We start from the raw sequence: 22,969 nt of genomic DNA, 5'->3' as shown, positions 1-22,969 counted from the left end.
TAAAACAACCTATATTTCTACCTCATGAGAGACCAGCAAAACCAAAAATGGCATGAGCAAACAAATAAATTAGAAAAAGTCAAATAGTTTATGCTTTCCCCATCTGAAATAGGAGAAAACTAATTAGTATAATAAGTTTATGTTATGACGGAAGAACCGAGAGGCTGATAATCCTATAGCAACCATGAACCTGATATAATCCTGACCAAAGAGCAATAATAGGTTGTACCTGCCGAATGCATATTTCCCCTGCTAGGATTATTAATGCCAATAGTGTAGACATCATTATTTAAAAAATCATATACAAGGTCTATCTTAAAAATGTGCATCATAAATCCTCTAGACTGAAGTTCAACTTTCTTGCCATTGCTCTTCTCCGCATCCCCCCACACACAGTCATAGTCAGCCTCAGTTAATGTTCAACAGCGTCGTTACTTTCATAATGACACCCCCCAGACAAGTCCAAACTCTGAATGCTATTTCTTGGTCTTAATCTCCTGCTATTTATATCAGTACCATCGGAAGGCTGATCCCAGCCATTAATATCAGTAACATCGGAAGGTTGATCGCAGAGACTCCTGCGATTTTCTCAGTTGCTGCAATCATCCTCAAACCCAACAACTGCCTTTAGAAGTTCTGACATAAGTAAAGGGTATTTCTGTTGCAAACACTCAAAACCCTTTGAACGCATAACCACTCGAAGATTTTGTCTGGCAAATTTGAGACATGCAGCTTTCAAGCCAGTAGCATGGCAACTCTCAGGCGGAGCAAGAGTGCAGGCAACTGTATTTACAGATATGCTTCTGCATAATTTTGATTCACAAAGCAGCCTCAATCGCCGCAAACCATACGCATCTGCTACGGCAAGCAACCGCTCTGTCAATGTCCCAGTTGTTGAAGAAGAAGAAGATGAATCGGCTGGGGATGGCTCTTCATCAAGAAGGGTTTCTGTATAAATATAATGCAGCATAGCCTTGAACACTCTAGGCTCAATCTCCCTAATAATAACTTCATTATTCTTCTGCGAGGAAGCAAAAAAAATTGATATGAATACTGGGGATCGTGCAGCTTAAACAAGTTTATGAGCACGAAACTTCTCCCCAGACACATCAAAAGTTACATCCGAGGCTTCTTGATTTTCTAAAAGTTTGTTGAAATATAATTTCAACTGCAATAAACTATTTTCTTACCTTTGCGATGCGATGAGATGGCAGATCGCAAATCGCATCCTCAGCGTCATTGTCTTTGGTTACAATTGCGATAGTGCGATGCGATCGCATATCGCAGATCGCATCATATGTGTGCCCCAATTTTGTGTTCTGACCAAATGGAATTCTGCGATGCGATCTAATTAAAGGCAATGGGTGAAGTATAGGCCAGCATTAAATGAAATTTTACGTGAAGTAAAAGTTTTTACTGACCGCCACAGTAAATGCAATTTACTGTGGTTGGTAAGTTTTGGTGAAGTTTTAATTTTATTTCAAGGGGAGTATGGGCTCAAGTAATAGTCGGTAAAAGCATTTAATTTCCATTATTTCTTTTACTGCAGCATGGTAAGTGAAAATGTGAAGTAAGTTTCTTTTGTAGTCATATATATATATTTGTAATGTTTTTTTTTAATAGTGTGAATAGGGGAAACGCAGCAGCGCCAATGTAATTGAATTAGAGAATGCACAGCAGTGCGAAGAAAAATAGAAGTGCAGCAGCAAGTGTATGTATGTAATACGCAGCAGCGTAGTATAACAAAGAAAAAGGAATGCACAGCAGTGCTAAAAATGTTTCTGGTTGTTCTGTAACAATTTGAATGTTTTGTTCTTGGAACTGCATCTGAAGCAGTCTTTTGTAAATCCCTCTGAGAGAGGAAGAAGTCTGTAACAACACTTATTTTATTGATGAATGCAAAAAAAATTTGTGTGTGTGAAAACTCTATCTGTCTGCTGCAAATAATTTTTTTTTAAAGCTTCCTGTGCTAAGATCGTGTGTTTGAAACAGAGCATTGTCTCTGTGTTCTGTGATTTTGTTTTTGGGATTTTGACAGAAAAATCCCCAACACTGGTATCAGAGCAGGCTTAGGCTCTTTGAAGAGTTCAAAGAAGCTGAAGGAAGGATTCTTATTGCAGCAACTTCTCCAGCAAAGTAAAGTCTCAGGCAAAGGATTCAGGTATTCCAAAAAGTTTTTTTTATGTGTTGCTGAAGAAGCAGTCAGTTGTTTTAAAACATACAGTCAAGGATTTAGAGGCATAGATCAGAATGCAAGGAATGGCCAGCACAAGCACTGGTATGGGTATGTTTAACACCCAGCTCCCACAGTTTAATGGGAAGAACTATGACTACTGGTCAATAACTATGATAGCCCTGTTTGCCTCCCAAGACTTATGGGAAATAGTTGAGGAAGGTTTTGAACAACCAGCAGATGAAACTGAGTTTAATAGATTAACTCCAGCAGAGAGAGATCTGCTGAAGAGCAATAGGAAGAAGGATTCAAAAGCCCGTATGTTGTTGTATCTAGCAGTAGATCAGAGTGTGTTTCCAAGGTTACCAGCAGCTAAGACAGCAAATGAAGCATGGCAAACCCTCAAGACAGCCTATCAAGGCATGGAGAGAGTGAAGACAACAAAACTACAATTGCTGAGGAAGGATTTTGAGAATCTGTGCATGAAGGAGTCAGATAACATTGACTCATTCTTCACTCATGTGATTGGTGTAATCACACAAATGAGAACTCATGGAGAAACCATTGAAGATAGAAGGATTGTGGAGAAAATATTGAGGGTCTTACCTAATGAGCCCCAATTTTGGTACAATTTGGGCTCATTTTTGGCCTATTTTGCTTGCTCAAACCATTCATTTTTATTGTTTATGCATACACTTCTTAGTTTATTCATGTTGTTTGTAGGAGAAAGGATAGGCACTTTATCCACGTAGCTAATGCATTGTGATTCCAGGTTTTGGCATTAAAAGGGAGCAAAAGACAACGAAAAGGTGGCAAGGAGACAACGAGTTGGCATTGCTGACATAAGGAGAGGTTGTCCACGGTTTTGGGGGACATTCCTCGTGATCCTCACCAAGAACTCCGAACCCACTTCAGCCTCCCTCCGAGCTTAATACATGGCCAGCTGTTCTACAGGAACAACAGTTCAAAACTGCTCTACAGGAAACAGTATTTATGACCATCCTACAGGATCAGCAGTTAAACTATAGATTGAACAGCCGAGCTCCTAGAATCATGGATATCTGTTGGAGCATCGTTTTGTATAAGTATAGAAGCCTTAGCCTTGGTTAGGTTGTTGAAACTCTCGTATTACTATTGTAATTTTGGAGCACAGCTCAAGTTTCGTTCTCTTTTGTAAGCCAATTTGGCATGTTATCAGATTATGAATAAAGAAGGCCACTTTTGAGTTAGTTCTGAGTTTTCTCAAGGAGCTATAGCTCTCAGGTGAGGGCCCAACCTGAGAGCCATAGTCCTCCTCCGTGTTGTAATGCATTTACCATTAGTTCCAGCACTTGAGTTTGTTTAGTTTCCTATGCAATTCGGATTTCCAGCTTGTTGGTTTAGTTGTTTTCATTAGCATAGATAGGACTGGTATGATGCTTTGCTTTCAGTATTCGAGTTTGATAGGTTGGTAGAATAAATCTCTTGGAGCTCCATCAAAAACAAGTTGCAAAAGGCTCACTGCCATCTCACCGTTGGGATTGGGGTGTAGACCATGATCAGCCACCAAAAAGAACAGCAGTCGTTTCATCTCCACGCAAGTTGCCACATGAACGTTTTTATTGAAAATCCATTCATATATTCTCGACATTGATCCATACTGCACTCTCACGCATTAGTTTCATTTCTTGTTTTCCATTTCGGATTTGTAGGTTTCATGGCATAATAGGTTAATGAATCTCTTGTTTTGATGCACAGGTCATTTGTTTCATTTACGCTGCTCTTTCTCAAGCCACTTCCTTCATCGTTTTCTCCATCCACCTGCAAGTTCTATTCATCCTCTACCTCACTCACTTGCCCTCCAACTCTCTCATTCGACGTACCACTCCATTTCCTTCACTCTCGTTCATTTCACCCTTCCAAAACATCAACCCATTGCATGCACCCTTCCTTCGTCTGACTTTCCATTTCCTAAGACATCATTAGGTCCATCTCCATCTCCCTTAGCCTCCCACACCACTCCAACACTCCATCCACTCCTAAAATCTCCATGACCAACCATCCTGTAGACGTGCACAGCCATCCTGTAGAAAACAGAGTATCCTGTAGAATTCCCAGCAGCCTTCCTGTAGGAGGCCATTCACCTCGTTGCCGAGCTTCTGAACGTGAGGGACCTCTGTGGATGGGTGCTGAGGATCCTTAGGAACCTCTCCAAGCCTCCCCAAGCTGTCCCACACTTTCCTTCCATCTCCATCCCACCTGCACAATCAAACCCTAGTTTGGCCAAGGTCACAATCATTCCACACACTTAAAGGAAAAACACAAAAACACATTTCTCATGATGCCAGTAGCTTAGACCCATGCATTCATACTTGTTAGTGGCAATGACAGCATTCATAAGAGTTGCACCCACATTCTTTGCATTATAGAGGATAAACTAGTTAAATTAGGGTTTCATAGATTTACATGCTTTAAGTTGCTTTTGATTCAGTTTGTTAAGTAGAGTAGCCTTTCTTTGAAGTTAACTTTCGTCCATCATTGATAAAGCTTCTTCTGTGAGCCTATAGAAGTTGGCTTAAGCCCTAGAGGACTTGTGCGAGCTGACCAAGTGACAGCTGCGACAAGGGCTAGTACTTGTGCATACAGCACCGTCGCTTCCAAGTTTGTACGAACTACCGGGTTGATAAAATTAAGAGACAGGAAGCCCCAGGAGTTGTAGCATTATTGCTACAATACTGGAGCTCACCATCTTTTTGGCGCCGTTGCCGGGGAAGCGTCAGAGTATTAGCACCTGTTGCTTTTCCTCTACTTTCCTACTCTTACCTTCTGCTAAGTAGTTTGCTTCATTTCCATTCTGCAAAAGTAGCATAGTATTTCCTGCTTTCCTAGATTAATATTTCCTGCTTTCCTAGATTAGTATTTCCTGCTTTCCTAGATTAATATTTCCTGCTTTCCTAGATTAATATTTCCAATTCCGCAAGATTAATATTTCCTACTTTCCTAGATTAGTATTTCCTGCTTTCCTAGATTAATATTTCCTGCTTTCCTAGATTAATATTTCCAATTCCGCAAATTTCATTTGAGCAATCTAGTTAGTTGTAGATCACTTTGTTTCAGTTTTGCAGGTACAAGAAAAAAAGCAAAAGCACTAAAAACAGAGAAGAGTCCTTTCCCTTTCATGCCTCGTAGGAACCGAGATAGATCAGGAAAATTCCTACCAAACACCCCCACCACATCACTAAGTCACCCTTCTCTCTTCTTTGGTGACAGTGACCCAGAGGAACCTATAGGTGAACATCCCAAGATATACCAAGACCCTATAGATGAAGAAGAGTTAGAAACCACTCCATCTGAAGCCATGGCTGATAATGGGAGAGAAGATGAGAGAATAGAAGGAGCTTTCCACATCCGAGAAACCAATGGGGATATGAAAATGAAAAACATTAGCCCCTCTGCCTTGCCTCACTTCCATGGACTGACCACTGAGGATCCAGATACCTTCTTGTTTGAGTTTGCTGTCCTTTGTCGAACCTATGACTATACTGAGGATGAGCAAAAGTTGAAGCTTTTCCCTTCCACTCTCAAGGATGCAGCACTACGTTGGTTCATGGGATTACCTGGGAATAGCATCACCACTTGGGCTCAGATGCAGCAAGCCTTCAATACCAAGTATAGGGATTATTGTAGGTCCAAGGAAACCAAGGGAGAAATCTTTCGAATGACCATGGGGAATGATGAGTCTTTAGAGGACTATGAGGAGAGGTTCCAACTTAGCTATAAACGGGCCAGATGCACACTTGACCCTGAATCCCTCAAGTTGGTTCTACTCCGAGGAGTCCCTGAAGATCTCCTAGACACCCTTCACATGTTAGCTGGGGGGGACATTTACCAACTGCCTTATGAGGACATCAAAACTGTGTTTCGAAATCATTCCAGGGCAGCTAGAAAACGAGGTAGAGGAAACCTCCTCTCCACCGGTGTCCCTTTCTCCAAACATGAGCTTACAAACCAATTAGAAGATCTTAAGAGTGAGGTGAGACATACCATTGCCATGCAGCTGGACACATTCAGGATCCAGCAAAAAAAAGAGGAAGCTGAGAGAGCCTTGGCTGTCTTCTGCCCTAGGTGCACCAGAAGACACCCTAAGAACGAATGTCCATTGCATTCGGTTGAAGTGTGTTTCGTTTGTGAGGAGGACCACCCAACAAATCAGTGTCCGACCTTGCCTGGGTTTAAAGCCATGTACCAGGGAACTGAAGCCCCCACTGAACCTCTCTACTTCATCAACCAAAGGAGGCCTCAAGGATCTAGACCTTATCAGCAGGGGATGCAAGGGGCATCTCAAGCTTATTACAACCCCAACCACTTGACTCCCATGCCTTCCTGGGGTCCCCCTGCTCATCCTTCCTGGTCAATGCCTCCTCCATGGTCTTATCCACCTCAGTACCCTACTCAACCTACTTCTCATCCATATCACTCACATACCCAGTCGCAACCTCAATGGAGTGCTCCTCAGTCGGGGTGGAGGCCCCAATACAACACTCCTCCCGCCATTTTGCCTCCACCACCAGTTCAACCTCAGCCTTTACCTCCTGCTCCTCCAAGGCAACCTCAGATGCCTGCTCAACCGAACCCGAACCCCAACAATAGACAGGCTCAGCAGGTATATACTGGGGAGACCTCGTGCCCTACCTATGCTGTGGAGATCCAGGAAATCAATCTTAGATCTGGAAAGATTCTTCCAGATCGCCAACCTCCTCCCCCAGAGGATGAGGAAAACCATTAGGAGAGTGAACCAAAGCCTACTCCACCCTTTCCTGAGAGATTAACCGCCACCACACAACCGAACCCAGAAGAAGATGAGCTTTTGGGTGAGCTCAAACAGTTGTGTGTTAAAATCCCACTTCTCCAAGCCATCAAGGATGTGCCAATATATAACAAGCTGATTAAGGAGAAGTGTTTCAAACACCCAGGCAGACGGAAGAAAGATGCCTCAACTATCAATGTCATAGGACAACTATCTGACCTTATGCTAGGACAAGTCGTCTGCCCAAAATACCTAGATCCTGGAAGTCCTGTAGTCGATGTACACATCAATGGCACCATTATCCCCCACACCTTGATTGATCTGGGGGCAACCATTAATGTGATGACCAGGGATACCATGCTTAAACTCAATCTTCAGGGTTCCTTGAGAAAGACTTCGACAGTACTGTAGTTAGCAGATCGCTCCACCGTGACTCCCGAAGGGATTGTGGAGGATGTCTTGGTCTCAATTGATTCTTGGGAATACCCTGTAGATTTCTTGGTCCTACAACCAAAGGCCAAGCTTACTGGATATCCTCTCATCTTGGGGAGGCCTTGGTTAGCTACTGCAGATGCTTACATAAGTTGTCGGGCAGGGAACATGACCATCAAAAATGGTCCCATTTCCAAGCAGCTAGTCCTATACCCTCCTGCCCAACCTTCTTTAGAGCATGATTTACCACTCTGGTTGGAGGACGGAGAGGAAGACGAGGTGTACTCTGCACCTCTGTGCACCCTAGATACCGCTAGAAGAAATTCTCCTACCGAGGATGATTTAATTGAGACCCTGATCCAGAATCCACCTTCCAGTGCACTATCTTTAGAGAAGTTGGTGGAGGATGCCCAAGCTAGCCCCTTAGTGGACCTTTGTACAACCAGCCCTGTAACTCCCAGAGTCAAAAGTGTGGAGTTCGGCCCTAAGAGAGCGTTAAAGATCAGCTCCTCTCTGTCTCCTTCCCAAGAGAAGGAGTTGTGTAGCCTATTGGCCAGCCACTTAGATGCTTTTGCTTGGAGCTATAAGGAGATGAAAGGAGTCCACCCCTCGGTCTGTACCCATCATATATACATCAAAGAGGATTGTAAACCAGTTAGGCAACCCCAGAGGAGAATGAATCCAGCCCTTAAGGACATTGTCAAGGAAGAATTGCAAAAACTGTTGGACGCCGGATTCATTTACCCCATCTCAGATAGTGAATGGGTGTCCCCTCTGGTGTTGGTTCCCAAGAAAAATGGGAAGTGGAGGATCTGTGTAGATTACCAAGAGCTGAACAAAGCTACCAAGAAGGACCATTTCCCTCTACCCTTCATAGATCAAGTGTTGGATGGACTGGCAGGAAAGAAGTTCTTCTCTTTCCTGGATGGGTTCAGCGGGTACAATCAAATCCAAATCAGCCCGGAAGACCAAGATAAGACCACCTTCACTTGTCCTTGGGGTACCTTTGCCTACCGAGTCCTTCCCTTTGGGCTATGCAATGCTCCTGCTACTTTTCAGAGAGCTGTCTTGAGCATCTTCTCGGAGTTGGTCCATGATGCAGTGGAAATCTACATGGATGACTTTACCCCTTATGGGGCCAACTTCCAGGAAGCATTGTCCAACTTGGGAAAGGTCCTAACCAAGTGCATCGAGATGAACTTGTCCCTTACCCCTGAGAAATGTGAATTCCTAATGACTGAAGGGACAGTGCTAGGCCATACCATTTCTTCTCAAGGATTGCAGGTGGATCCTAACAAAATTGCTTTCATCAAGAGGGTTCCACCTCCTCAAAAAGTAAGGGATGTCCGGAGTTTCTTGGGATTAGCAGGATACTACCGGAAGTTCATTAAAGACTTCAGCAAGTTAGCCTCACCGTTGTTTGGTTTGTTGGCAAAAGATGTGGAGTTTAATTGGACTGACGATTGTCAGAAGAGTTTGAATGAATTAAAAGACAAGTTAGTGTCAGCTCCAATCCTAAGAGGTCCAAACTGGGCCCTACCTTTCCACATCCACACTGATGCCTCGAACAAAGCCATAGGTGCAGCCTTAGGACAAGTTGAGCAAAAACTTCCATATGCCATTTACTTCGTTAGCAAAAACTTGTCCAAAGCAGAGCTGAATTACACTGTAACCGAGAAGGAATTCTTAGCTGTGGTTCATGCACTGAACAAGTTCCGACATTACATTACTGGTTACCAGACTTTTGTACATACTGACCATGCTGCAATTAGATACTTGATGAATAAACCAGATGTGAATGCTCGTATTATTAGATGGTTACTTTTATTGCAGCAGTTTGATCTAACCATTGTTGATAAACCAGGAAAAGAAAATGTTGTTGCTGACTTCTTGTCTAGATTGGATTTGTCTGCAGATGAAGATGGGACGGTGGATGACCAGATGCCTGATGAGCATCTGTTTGCTATCTCAGTACTCTCTCCATGGTTTGCTGACATAGCAAACTACCTCGTTTCAGCTCAGTTTCCTCCGCACCTCTCTTCAAAAGAGAAGAGCAAAATCATCAGAAAGAGTGCCTCATTTACATGGATTGGGGGCAACCTGTTCAAGCTTGGCCCCGATCAGATCTTAAGGCGTTGTGCAAGGGAGGAGGAAGTCTTTGACATTCTCCTCACCTGTCATGATGGGCCTTGTGGAGGACATTTTGCGGCAAAGAGAACTGCCTTCAAGATCCTGCAGGCAGGCTACTATTGGCCCACACTTCATCAAGATGTCAGAAGATATGTTAGCCAGTGTGACCAATGCCAAAGAATGGGGAAACCGACCCAAAGGGATGAGATGCCTCTCCAACCTCAAGTGACTCTCGAGCCATTTGAGAAGTGGGGCATGGACTTTGTGGGCCCAATCAATCCCTCTTCGAGGCAAAGATCCTACATCATAGTGTGTACTGACTACTTGACAAAGTGGGCAGAGACTAAATCAATCAAAGCAGCAACTGAAGAAAAGGTGGTTGAGTTCTTAAGAGAGAACATCTTCTACAAGTTTGGCTACCCAAGAGAGCTGGTGACCGATCAAGGGAGCCAGTTCACCTCTAACTTGGTTGAAGATCTATTGGCTCATCACAAGATCAAGCATAGGACTTCCACCCCTTATCATCCTCAAGCCAATGGGCAGGTGGAAGTCACCAATAGAGCTCTAGAAGGGATCTTAACCAAAGTGGTAGACAGCAGCAGAAAAGACTGGGCAGATCGCCTAGTTGAAGCCACATGGGCTTACAACACCACTTGGAAGACCACCACCGGTTTCACACCTTATGAGCTGGTCTATGGGAAGAAAGCTTTGTTGTCCATTGAATTTGAGTATAACACTTTGAGGTTGGCAGCTCAGCTGGACCTAGATCTCAGCCATGCACAGCAAGAAAGGCTATTGCAGCTGAATGGACTGGATGAACACCGCATGCAGGCCCTCCTTCACTCAGAGGTGGTTCAACTTCAGAGAAAGGTGTGGCATGACCAACATCTCCATGACAAGCAATTTCAGCCGGGAGATTGGGCTTTGTTGTATGATTCCAGATTCAAAGATTTCAAGGGGAAGTTGAGAACCAGATGGCTAGGACCATATGTGGTGGAACAGTGCCATGACAATGGATCTGTCCTCATTCGAACCATTGATGAGGAATCCATTCCCATGCTTGTAAATGGGCACCGATTGAAGATCTATAGAAGACCTCTCTCAAGACAAGAGTTTATCAGCACTATGGAGAAATCTGTTTTGGTCATAGAGAAGGGTTCTGCATCCACTTTGGGCATACCTTGAAGGATCTAAAACACAAAAAAAAAAAAAAGGAAAAAAAAAAGATCCTTGGGTGAAAACCTCTCTGAGGCGCCCAAGGCAGGCAGTAGGGGTGAAAACCTCATTGAGGCGCTCCTATTGTCTTTCAAGAAAAAAGAGGAAAATAAAGATCCTTGGGTGAAAACCTCTCTGAGGCACCCAAGGCAGGCAGTGGGGGTGAAAACCTCATCGAGGCGCTCCTATTGTCTTTCTAAAAAAAAAAAAAAAAAAAGAAAAAAGAAAAAAAAAAAAAACAATCAGCACAATAAAAAGGTTTGCATGCAGATGTTCTATGGAGGAGAAGAAGCCTCTCCACTCCAAGCCAGGGGCCTTCATCATGCTAGCAAAGGATGTCATCAGCACCTCCTCCAAGAACAGCAATGTTTTTAAGGTATGTGCAGTTATTATCATGCTTTGGATCTTCTACAGGAGGATACAGTTTTTCTACAGGAACAGACAGTCTTCCTACAGGAAGACGTGGATCTTCTACAGGAAAGTGCCAAATTTCTACAGGAAGCTCTGTGTTCTACAGGAAACTTCCTGTAGAAGGTTACGATGGCCGAAATGTGTTTCAAATGAAGATCTAGCGACTGAGGAGTGGATTGAATGCATGCATGTCAATGATGGAACCCCTGAACATTGCCATTATCGTCCTCCACCACCCTCGTCGCCATGCAACCCAGATCCCTGCAGCAGCACACCAAAGTAATCAGTTCTCGTGAGAAAGCACCTGTCAAAGAGAAACTAAGCACCGAGAACCATACCACATCCATGTTGATACATCAGAAGCGCTGGGATCATGATCGAGAAGCCAGAACCACCAGCATGCAGCATACACCCGAGAAGAAAGAACGGTGACAAGACCCCTCGCGGGGATCCTGTAATAGTTCGACCTGCTCAAGTGAAGACCGTTCACAGCACCGCCATCTGAGATCAAACACGGGCGCATGAACGCAGATCCATCCACTCCATCGCCAGCATCCTGTAACCACGAGCTTACAGGAATGTGCAGCCACATGCGGCAGGTGGATCCATCGCTAAAAAAATCTGGAAATCATGTGCAGCCGCGCGCAGGTAAGTGTTCTAATCCTTCTCTCCATCAAACTGCGTGATTATTACTTCGATTTGTTTTGCATGGCATAAAGGTGAATGGTTGAGCGGCCTAAAGGCCAGTGATGGGCCACGTCGGTTAGTAAAGGGATAGTCAGAGGACGAGGTGGCAGCCACGACGAGAGACACACGCAGCAAGCACGTGAAGATCAGTCCCGTCAACCGAGAAGTGAAGTTTAACCGAAAAGGGCGGCGGCAGATCTGTGGGAATGAATGCGACAACAAACGAATGTGCAGGCGGATGAGGGGTGACGTCACCCAACGGTCCGGCGGGGACAGCTCACCCCCGCGCCACGAGCTGCGCCGATTCAAAATCTAATCGGCTCGATTAAGCGTGTATCTCCATCAACCTCACTTCAAAACTCGAGTAGATCCTCTGCTTACCTCTGCATGTTGACACGCCGAGCTCTCGGCTACCTGAACGCTAGTAAAGCACCTCTCGACCGCCAGCCAGCTAAAAGCTCTTCCCGAAGCCTGCACACTGCTCCTACAGGAACAGTTTCTACAGGAACGCCCTCCTACAGGAAGCAGTTTCTACAGGCACGCGGCTCTACAGGTAGGTGAAGTCTTCACGTAAAAAAAGGTGGCAGAAAAGAGGTAACCCTGCAACTCCTTCCGCAATTGGTTTTTTAAAAAGGTGGCAAGGCAATTAGTCACAGTGTGGTCATAAAAAAATTGTGGTTTGCCGTGCCTATACTATCGCTCCTACAGGATAGCTGTATAATCACACTGTGGTCTGAAAATTCATTGCATGTTCTGTCTTTAAGACCGAATTTCCTGTGTATCCACCACCTCTGGTACAAACACTGTGTTCATCATGCCTGGCGGGTTTATCAGGCGAGAGCCCACTAATTCAAATGCATTAAGGAGAAACCCGGCAGTGGTTGAGCTCTTCACTAGAGCACAATGGATGCCTTTCTGTGATAAACTACAGGGCTACGATGAGGAAGTAGCCGAGGAATTTTTGCAGGCTCTGTAGCCTAAATCACAGACGTTGGCCACGGTAACCTTAAGAGGTCTCAGCCTCAAACTCACCCCCGAGCATATCAGTCGGATTACAGAGTTGCCCATGGGTCTGCCGTGGGACAAAGAAGAGCGGAAGCAGAGCCAGCAAGCAAAGAAGGAGTTCTTCCCACCGGAAGAGTCATTCACCGAAGACAAAAATGGAGTCAAAAGGGCAAGCCTGTTGCCGCCATGGAACGAAGTCAGTCTACAAATTATGAAATATATCACCTGTGAGGGCCGATATAGCATTGTATATGCGTATCACTTCAGGCTGCTTAACGAACTAAGACACCAGATTGACCTCCCTGCAGCACAGAGGTTGAGCATTCCTTACTTTCTACTACAATCCTTAATGGAGTGTTCCACCAAGCTCAAGGACGGAATTCCGGACCAGATAGCCCACCATGGGCTAGTCAAGCTCCTCGTGGAGGATGCTCTCCGCTCATATAAAGTTCCCCTCGCTTGGGAATCATTTAGGAACTTATCAAGAACGGGGAACATAAAAATGTTGCTTGAAGAAGTGGAATCCTCTAACGGAGAAGAAGACGAGCCGGCAGCCGGGAGTAAGAAAGGAAAAAGCCAAAAAGTTCCGGCTCCAGCACAGAAAAAGGAACGAAAGAAGAAGGAGGAGGGAGAAGATGACAAAGTCAAAGAGGACACCCTCATCCTATCAGCAAGAGAACAGAGGTTGAAGAGCAGGGCAGTCAAAGCTGAGGTGGCCCCTGCCAGCCCAAGCACCTCGTCAGCTTCTGCAGTCAAAGCCAAACGCAAAAGCCACGCAACAAGGCAAGAGAAGGTGGTGAGAATTGCATCTGCAGGAACGCAATCACAGGCTTCTACAGGAAGCCCAAAAACGCAAACTCAGGCTTCTACAGGAAACCCGAAAACAAAGGCAAAGGTTTCTACAGGAAGCCCGAAGATTAGTAAGGAGCAGGCTTCTACAGGAAGCCCAAGAGCAACGATCAAGGCTTCTACAGGAAGCCCGAAAATTGCTGGGAAACAGGCTTCTACAGGAGGCCCAAAGATGGAGATAAAGGCTTCTACAGGAAGCCCGACAGTACAACCACAGGCTTCTACAGGAAGCCCGAAGACAGAGACAGGGGCTCCTACAAGAATCACTAGGCTGGAAAGAGGGGTTCCTACAAGAGGCCCGAAGGTCATTGAAAAACAGCCTCCTCTAGAGAGCCCGAAGACAAAGAAGGAATCTTCTACAAGAGGCCCGAAAGCGGGCAAAGCAGGGTCTTCCACAGGAAGCCTGAAATTTAAAAAGGAGGGGCCCTCTACAAGGAGCTCCGAGAAAGCAAAACACAAGAAAGAGAAGGCTGACATCCTCGATAAGGAGGCAGCAGCGGCACTGGCTGTCCTCAGCACTCCTCCAAAACCGAAAGAGAAAAGGGAGAGGGAGACCCCTCTGCCACCTGAAGCCACGAGAAGCAAGAGGATGTCCCCAAGCAAGCCACAGCCTTCACCCAGTGGCCATACCACTTCAGGGGATGTACCTACTTCACCCATTGCAAGAACCCCCTCTAAACAATCAGCTACCCCCGAAAAAGGGAGCCCAAAAATAACTTCCTGAACACGAAAGATAGGCCAGTCGCCTTCTGAAGCCCGACTCAAGGAAATAGAAAAAGGGAAGGAAGCATCACCCTCATCACCATCAGGGGCAGAAAAGGCAGGACCATCAAAAGTAGAAAAGAAACAGCCTGTTCCGGTCCCGAGTCCTCGGCCAAGGACAAGGAGCAGGGGCAAGGTTGCTCAAGGATGAGCAAATGGTTCAGCTGGGGGGTGATGATGAGCCCCAATTTTGGTACAATTTGGGCTCATTTTTGGCCTATTTTGCTTGCTCAAACCATTCATTTTTATTGTTTATGCATACACTTCTTAGTTTATTCATGTTGTTTGTAGGAGAAAGGATAGGCACTTTATCCACGTAGCTAATGCATTGTGATTCCAGGTTTTGGCATTAAAAGGGAGCAAAAGACAACGAAAAGGTGGCAAGGAGACAACGAGTTGGCATTGCTGACATAAGGAGAGGTTGTCCACGGTTTTGGGGGACATTCCTCGTGATCCTCACCAAGAACTCCGAGCCCACTTCAGCCTCCCTCCGAGCTTAATACACGGCCAGCTGTTCTACAGGAACAGCAGTTCAAAACTGCTCTACAGGAAACAGCGTTTATGACCATCCTACATGATCAGCAGTTAAAATATAGATTGAACAGCCGAGCTCCTAGAATCATGGATATCTGTTGGAGCATCGTTTTGTATAAGTATAGAAGCCTTAGCCTTGGTTAGGTTGTTGAAACTCTCGTATTACTATTGTAATTTTGGAGCACAGCTCAAGTTTCGTTCTCTTTTGTAAGCCAATTTGGCATGTTATCAGATTATGAATAAAGAAGGCCACTTTTGAGTTAGTTCTGAGTTTTCTCAAGGAGCTATAGCTCTCAGGTGAGGGCCCAACATGAGAGCCATAGTCCTCCTCCGTGTTGTAATGCATTTACCATTAGTTCCAGCACTTGAGTTTGTTTAGTTTCCTATGCAATTCGGATTTCCAGCTTGTTGGTTTAGTTGTTTTCATTAGCATAGATAGGACTGGTATGATGCTTTGCTTTCAGTATTCGAGTTTGATAGGTTGGTAGAATAAATCTCTTGGAGCTCCATCAAAAACAGGTTGCAAAAGGCTCACTGCCATCTCACCGTTGGGATTGGGGTGTAGACCATGATCAGCCACCAAAAAGAACAGCAGTCGTTTCATCTCCACGCAAGTTGCCACATGAACGTTTTTATTGAAAATCCATTCATATATTCTCGACATTGATCCATACTGCACTCTCACGCATTAGTTTCATTTCTTGTTTTCCATTTCGGATTTGTAGGTTTCATGGCATAATAGGTTAATGAATCTCTTGTTTTGATGCACAGGTCATTTGTTTCATTTATGCTGCTCTTTCTCAAGCCACTTCCTTCGTCGTTTTCTCCATCCACCTGCAAGTTCTATTCATCCTCTACCTCACTCACTTGCCCTCCAACTCTCTCATTCCACGTACCGCTCCATTTCCTTCACTCTCGTTCATTTCACCCTTCCAAAACATCAACCCATTGCATGCACCCTTCCTTCATTTGACTTGCCATTTCCTAAGACATCATTAGGTCCATCTCCATCTCCCTTAGCCTCCCACACCACTCCAACACTCCATCCACTCCTAAAATCTCCATGACCAACCATCCTGTAGACGTGCATAGCCATCCTGTAGAAAACAGAGTATCCTGTAGAATTCCCAGCAGCCTTCCTGTAGGAGGCCATTCACTTCATTGCCGAGCTTCTGAACGTGAGGGACCTCTGTGGATGGTTGCTGAGGATCCTTAGGAACCTCTCCAAGCCTCCCCAACCTGTCCCACACTTTCCTTCCATCTCCATCCCACCTGCACAATCAAACCCTAGTTAGGCCAAGGTCACAATCATTCCACACACTTAAAGGAAAAACACAAAAACACATTTCTCATGATGCCAGTAGCTTAGACCCATGCATTCATACTTGTTAGAGGCAATGACAGCATTCATAAGAGTTGCACCCACATTCTTTGCATTATAGAGGATAGACTAGTTAAATTAGGGTTTCATAGATTTACATGCTTTAAGTTGCTTTTGATTCAGTTTGTTAAGTAGAGTAGCCTTTCTTTGAAGTTAACTTTCGTCCATCATTGATAAAGCTTCTTCTGTGAGCCTATAGAAGTTGGCTTAAGCCCTAGCGGACTTGTTCCAGCTGACCAAGTGACAGCTGCGACAAGGGCTAGTACTTGTGCATACAGCACCGTCGCTTCCAAGTTTGTACGAACTACCGGGTTGATAAAATTAAGAGACAGGAAGCCCCAGGAGTTGTAGCATTATTGCTACAATACTAGAGCTCACCATTACCCTCAAAGTTTGATGCCATAGTCACCACCATTGAAGAGACAAAGGATCTCTCAAACTATTCAGTTGATGAGCTACATGCATCACTAATAACACATGAGCAGAGGTTGAGTAGGAATGAAAACTCATCTCTTGAGCAAGCCTTCAAGACCCAGATGTCCTTTGGAAGAGGAAGAGGTCAAGGAAGAGGAAACTGAAGAGGAAGAGGCAGAAGCCAGAACAGAGGTGGAAGGAACAACCCATCAAATGCACAAGGAAGAGGCAGCAATCCAAATCAGAACCAAGGTCAAGGCAGCAGCCAACAAAGAGAACAGTATCATGCTCAAGGATAAAGGTATGATAAATCTAATGTTCAATGCTATTATTGCAAAAAGTATGGACATTATGCAAGTGATTGTAGAAAGAAACAACATGATATGAACAATAGACAAAATGCAAATGTTACTAGAGAAAACATCAGCCAAAATAATGTGTTGTTAGCATGTAACATGGCTGAAACAAATAGTGAAGACATATGGTTTTTAGACTCAGGTTGCAGCAACCATATGACAGGAAACATAGCCTTCTTTTCTGCCTTAGATAAAAATGTGAAATCAGAAGTCACACTAAGAACTGATAGCAAAGTCTCTGTTATGGGAAAAGGGGAGGTAAAAATATTTACAAAGCAAGGAGAAAGGAAAACCATAGCAGATGTCTACTATGTCCCTGGAATGAGATGTAACCTCTTGAGTGTTGGACAGTTTGTCCATAAGGGGTACAATGTTTTCTTTAAAAATGATGTATGCACCATCATGGATATAGCACCCAGCAAAAGATGCATTGCTGAAGTAAAGATGACAAGGAACAGGATGTTCCCTCTCAGAATAAGGGCAGATTTGAAAAACAAAGATGCAATGGCAGCAGTTACCCAAGAGGCTCTCCAAAGTGTGCCAAATGATGAAAATTGGTTGTGGCACTTGAGATTTGGACATCTCAACTTTGGAGGTCTTAACTTGTTGAGCAGAAAAGGAATGGTAAGAGGACTACCATTGATAGAGAAACCGGACAGCCTTTGTGAAGGCTGCATATTGGGAAAACAACACAGAGAAAGTTTTCCAAGCGAGAAAAGCATAAGGGCAAAAGCACCCTTAGAAATTGTCCACTCAGATTTATGTGGACCAATGCAAAATTCATCTTTAGCAGGCAGCCAATATTTTCTAACATTCATTGATGATTTTACAAGAAAAACTTGGGTTTATTTCTTGAAGAAAAAATCGGAAGTGTTTGAAAAATTCCGAAATTTCAAAGCACTTGTGGAAAATCAAAGTGGGCTGCGCATTAAAGTCTTGAGAACAGACAGAGGAGGTGAGTATATCTCCAAAGAATTTTTATGTTTTTGAAGAGAAAATGGAATTCACAAGCAATTCACAGCAAGGTACACCCCACAACAAAATGGAGTTGCTGAAAGGAAGAACAGAACCATTATGGATATGGCAAGGAGCATGTTGAAGGCAAAGCATTTGCCAAATGATTATTGGGCTGAAGCCGTAAACTTTGCTATATATATCTTGAATAGGTGTCCTACAAAAGCTGTAATGAACGAAGTGCCAGAAGAAGCATGAAGTGGGAGAAATCACGGAGTCACCCACATGAAAATTTTTGGATGTGTGGCCTATGCACACATTCCACATCAGCTAAGGAGGAAGTTGGACAGCAAAGGGGAGAAATGCATCTTCATTGGATACAGTGAGGAATCCAAGGCTTACAGGCTGTATATCCCATCCACCAAGAAATTCTTTGTGAGCAGAGATGTTCAGTTTATTGAAGAGGAAGCTTGGGATGGAAGCATAGAGAAAACAGTGAATGTTAAAAACTGTTTGTCTCATGATGAAGATGATGAAGAGTTGGCTGAAATACATCCCCAAACAGCAGCGCCAACACAAGGACAGCAAGGAACACCCTTGAGGAGAAATGAGAGTGCTTCTCCAAGCACACCACAAGGAGGAAACTAAAGTGCATCTTCAAGCGCTTGCACACCAAGTGAACGAGGTAAGAAGTTTAGAAATCTAAGTGATATTTATGATGAAGGAATGAATTCCTTATTTGCCTTGTATTGTCATGTTGATGATCCTATTCATTTCGAGGATGCAATTAAAGATAGGAAATGGATAGAAGCTATGGATGAGGAGATCAATGCCATAGAGAGAAACAAAACATGGGATTTGGTTGAGCTACCAAAAGGCAAAGAAGTCATTGGTGTGAAATGGGTCTACAAGACCAAGAGCAATGCTGAAGGCAAGATTGAAAGGCATAAAGCAAGGCTGGTTGTCAAAGGCTACAAGCAGCAGTATGGGAGAGATTATGAGGAGACTTTCGCACCGGTTGCAAGAATGGAAACCGTGAGAGCAGTGTTGTCCATAGCAGCACAAAACAAATGGAAAGTTTACCAAATGGATGTGAAGTCGGCATTCCTAAATGGAGTTTTAAAGGAGGAGGTTTACATTGAACAACCTCCAGGCTATGAAAAGAAAGGCCAAGAGCACAAAGTGTGCAGATTGAAGAAAGCTCTTTATGGGCTGAAGCAAGCGCCAAGAGCATGGTACAGTAGGATAGATTCCTATCTACTGGAAAATGAATTTGACAAATGTGAGGGAGAACCCACAGTCTACATCAAAGAAAAGCATGGCAAGATTTTAATTATTGTCTTGTATGTTGATGATGTTATTTTTACAGGTAATGATAACTACCTCATTGAGAACTTCAAATCAGTCATGAAAGAGGAATTTGAGATGACTGACATGGGTTTGCTGAGATACTTCTTAGGAATAGAAGTAGATCAAAATGAAAATGGGATTTTTATCTCTCAAGCAAGATATGTAAATGATGTGTTGAGAAGATTTAATATGCAAGAGTGCAAGGCAGCAATCACTCCCACGGTAATGGGATTAAAACTCAGCAAAGAGGACAACAGCAAGGATTTTGATCCTAGTTTGTACAAGAGCATAGTTGGCAGCCTTATGTATTTAACTGCAACTAGGCCGGATATAATGCATGCTGTTAGTTTGATTTCCAGATTCATGGAGAGGCCAAAAGAGGCACATTGGCAGGCAGCAAAAAGAATTCTGAGGTATGTCAAAGGTACAAAAAGATTTGGCATTTTGTATACTTTTTCAGAAAATTCAGATTTGGTTGGCTACACCGATAGCGATTGGGCTGGAAGTGTGGATGATCGGAAAAACACTTCCGGTTATGTCTTTCACATGGGTTTAGGAGCCATTTCATGGGCTTCCAAGAAACAGCCAATCGTGGCGTTGTCTACAGCAGAAGCAGAGTACTTGACAGCTACAACAACAGCATGTCAAGGAGTTTGGATGAGAAGAATGTTGAGGAGCTTAGGCCAAGAGCAGGCAAAAGCGACAGTGATTTTTTGTGACAATAGCTCAGCTATTGCATTGTCAAAGAATTCAGTGTTTCATAAGAGAATGAAACACATTGATACAAGGTTTCACTACATCAGGGAATTAGTGAACAATGGAGAAATCAGTTTACAACATTGCAGCACTCAAGAACAGGTCGCAGACATCTTGACAAAGCCATTGGATCAGAAGAAATTTGAATCTTTAAGGAAGCGTCTGGGTATGATTGATAACCCAGCAGTTGAAATTAAAGGGGAGTGTTGAAATATAATTTCAACTGCAATAAACTATTTTCTTACCTTTGCAATGCGATGAGATCGCAGATCGCAAATCGCATCCTCAGCCTCATTGTCTTTGGTTACAACTTGTATTTTCTGGTGATTGCGATGGTGCGATGCGATCGATCGCATATCGCAGATCGCATCATATGTGTGTGCCCCAATTTTGTGTTCCGACCAAATGGAATTCTGCGATGCGATCTAATTAAAGTCAATGGGTGAAGTATAGGCCAGCATTAAATGAAATTTTACGTGAAGTAAAAGTTTTTACTGACCTCCAGTAAATGTCAGTAAAACAGTAAATGCAATTTACTGTGGTTGGTAAGTTTTGGTGAAGTTTTAATTTTATTTCAGCGGGAGTATGGGCTCAAGTAATAGTCGGTAAAAGCCTTTAATTTCCATTATTTCTTTTACTGCAGCATGGTAAGTGAAAATGTGAAGTAAGTTTCTTTTGTAATCATATATATATATATTTGTAATGTTTTTTTTTAATAGTGTGAATAGGGGAAACGCAGCAGCGCCAATGTAATTGAATTAGAGAATGCACAGCAGTGCGAAGAAAAATAGAAGTGCAACAGCAAGTGTATGTATGTAATACGCAGCAGCGTAGTATAACAAAGAAAAAGGAATGCACAACAGTGCAAAATGTTTCTGGTTGTTCTGTAACAATTTGAATGTTTTGTTCTTCGAACTGCATCTGAAGCAGTGTTTTGTAAATCCCTCTGAGAGAGGAAGAAGTCTGTAACAACACTTATTTTATTGATGAATGGAAAAAAAATTTGTGTGTGTGAAAACTCTATCTGTCTGCTGCAAATAATTTTTTTTTAAAGCTTCCCTGTGCTAAGATCCTGTGTTTAAAATAGAGCATTGTCTCTGTGTTCTGTGATTTTGTTTGTTTTTGGGATTTTGACAGAAAAATCCCCAACAAAGTTCACCAAAATTTAAACCTAACTCTGATTCGGGAACAACAACCGAGTGCAACCCAACATATTCGTTGGCATAGACCACAACACCTACTGTGCAATGTAATATCACACAATCATCCTTGAGGTAATTATATTTTTCAAGTGCAGCCCGTTCGATGAACCGTTTGTAGCCCCACATGCTTCCTTGAACGTCAAAAATGTGAGGGCCTCTCTCCCGCCCCAGGCACGCATGGCTGTAGAGGCTCTTGTCCTTGCCCTCCCGCTTTGATCCACCAACGTCAATACGTGGGTAGCACGAATGTCAGTGCCCTTGCTGGCCAGCGCTATGAAAACCGAAACATAACGCGATTTATCATGGCTACTTGCGCCGTCTGGGTAGAAATAAATGGCCCACTGATAACCTCCCGCAAAGAAAGTCTGGCTAGAAATGCCGCTGCCAACGCCCATGCACTTAACCAGTGAATAACCTTCTATCATGAAATTGTGCGACCCATCGACAGTGCTGGTAACCGATCTCGAGGTCGAAGCCGATCCATCGCCGTTCTGAATTCCATTCTGCATTGTGGACGGAAATCTATACCAAGTGACCTTTTTTCTGAACGACAAGGCAAACAAAACAAAACAAAAACCACAGAAATAAAACCCTAGGCTGCCAAAATCGCCATAATTCACAGATAACTCAGCCGCTAGAGACCCATTAGATATTCCCTAGTTTATCGTTGATCACCTCCCACTGCCACTTCACCCAAGCGGTTTTCGAGCGATTTCGGGGGAAACCTTTATGAATATTCACTGCCCTTGTAGAATAGTCAATACAGATGTCACTGCCCTTGTAGGATGGCCAATATAGGTGTCGAGAGAAACTCGTGATGGCAGACAAGATAATAATGCTGATTATAGCCTCCAAATTCTCGCTATGTATATTGGAAGCTATAATCAATCTAGGTCGGTGCGAGTTGGAATGTAGGGAGTAAACATTGATCGATGGTCATTTAAATTGTGCCATGCTACTCTGGATATTCCATGAGATATGGTTAATTTTCACAATAGGATTCTCGACTTTTTCTCATGTAAAAAAAATCTTAAAAACTTGAAAAAAAGATTTAGTAAAAATAATTAAAAAATTATTTAATTTTATTGTTTTAAAAAAAAAATGAGTAACATTAAATTTATACAAATTAATTAGTTTACATTATAATTTTCAAAATTTTAATTTATTTATGAATAATTATTTAATAGATGGTAGAGATTTAACTATTGTAAAATATTTTTGATAATGTCAATTCAAAAGTTATATATATTTAAAAATAATTATGTTTTTTTTTTTTCCTTTTGACTAAATGTATTAATTGAAGAAAAATATCATATGAAATGTAATGAGTTATGGTTTCTTGGACATATAGTGTTGATAAGTCATGTTATTGACCTATAGAATTGTAAGAAAATATCTCCATAGTAAGTGGGATGAATCTCCATTATTAAGAATTTTGACACATTAAATGTATATTTATTTAATTTATATATTAAATTTTTTAATAAATAATAGTAATAATTTAAAATAAAGTTAAAATTTAGTTAATTTTTATGACTTTTTTTAATTTTGGTGATGTGAGATGTATTATAA

The 22,969-nt window shown here is 43.0% G+C and overlaps 1 pseudogene; it reads right to left on the bottom strand.

Annotated features, from left to right (window-relative positions):
- Nucleotides 1-589: 589 nt before the first annotated feature.
- LOC149159089 (BTB/POZ and MATH domain-containing protein 4-like) lies at nt 590-21,915 on the bottom strand (annotated as a pseudogene).
- Between the last annotated feature and the right edge of the window lie 1,054 nt (nt 21,916-22,969).

This window comes from Pinus tabuliformis, chromosome 5_2, assembly GCF_031772625.1.
Source record: "Pinus tabuliformis cultivar Carrire ecotype Pingquan chromosome 5_2, CPIR1, whole genome shotgun sequence".
Lineage (NCBI taxonomy): Eukaryota > Viridiplantae > Streptophyta > Pinopsida > Pinales > Pinaceae > Pinus > Pinus tabuliformis.
Note: the sequence above shows the minus strand (reverse complement) of the source record. Positions and strands in the feature narration are given on the sequence as shown.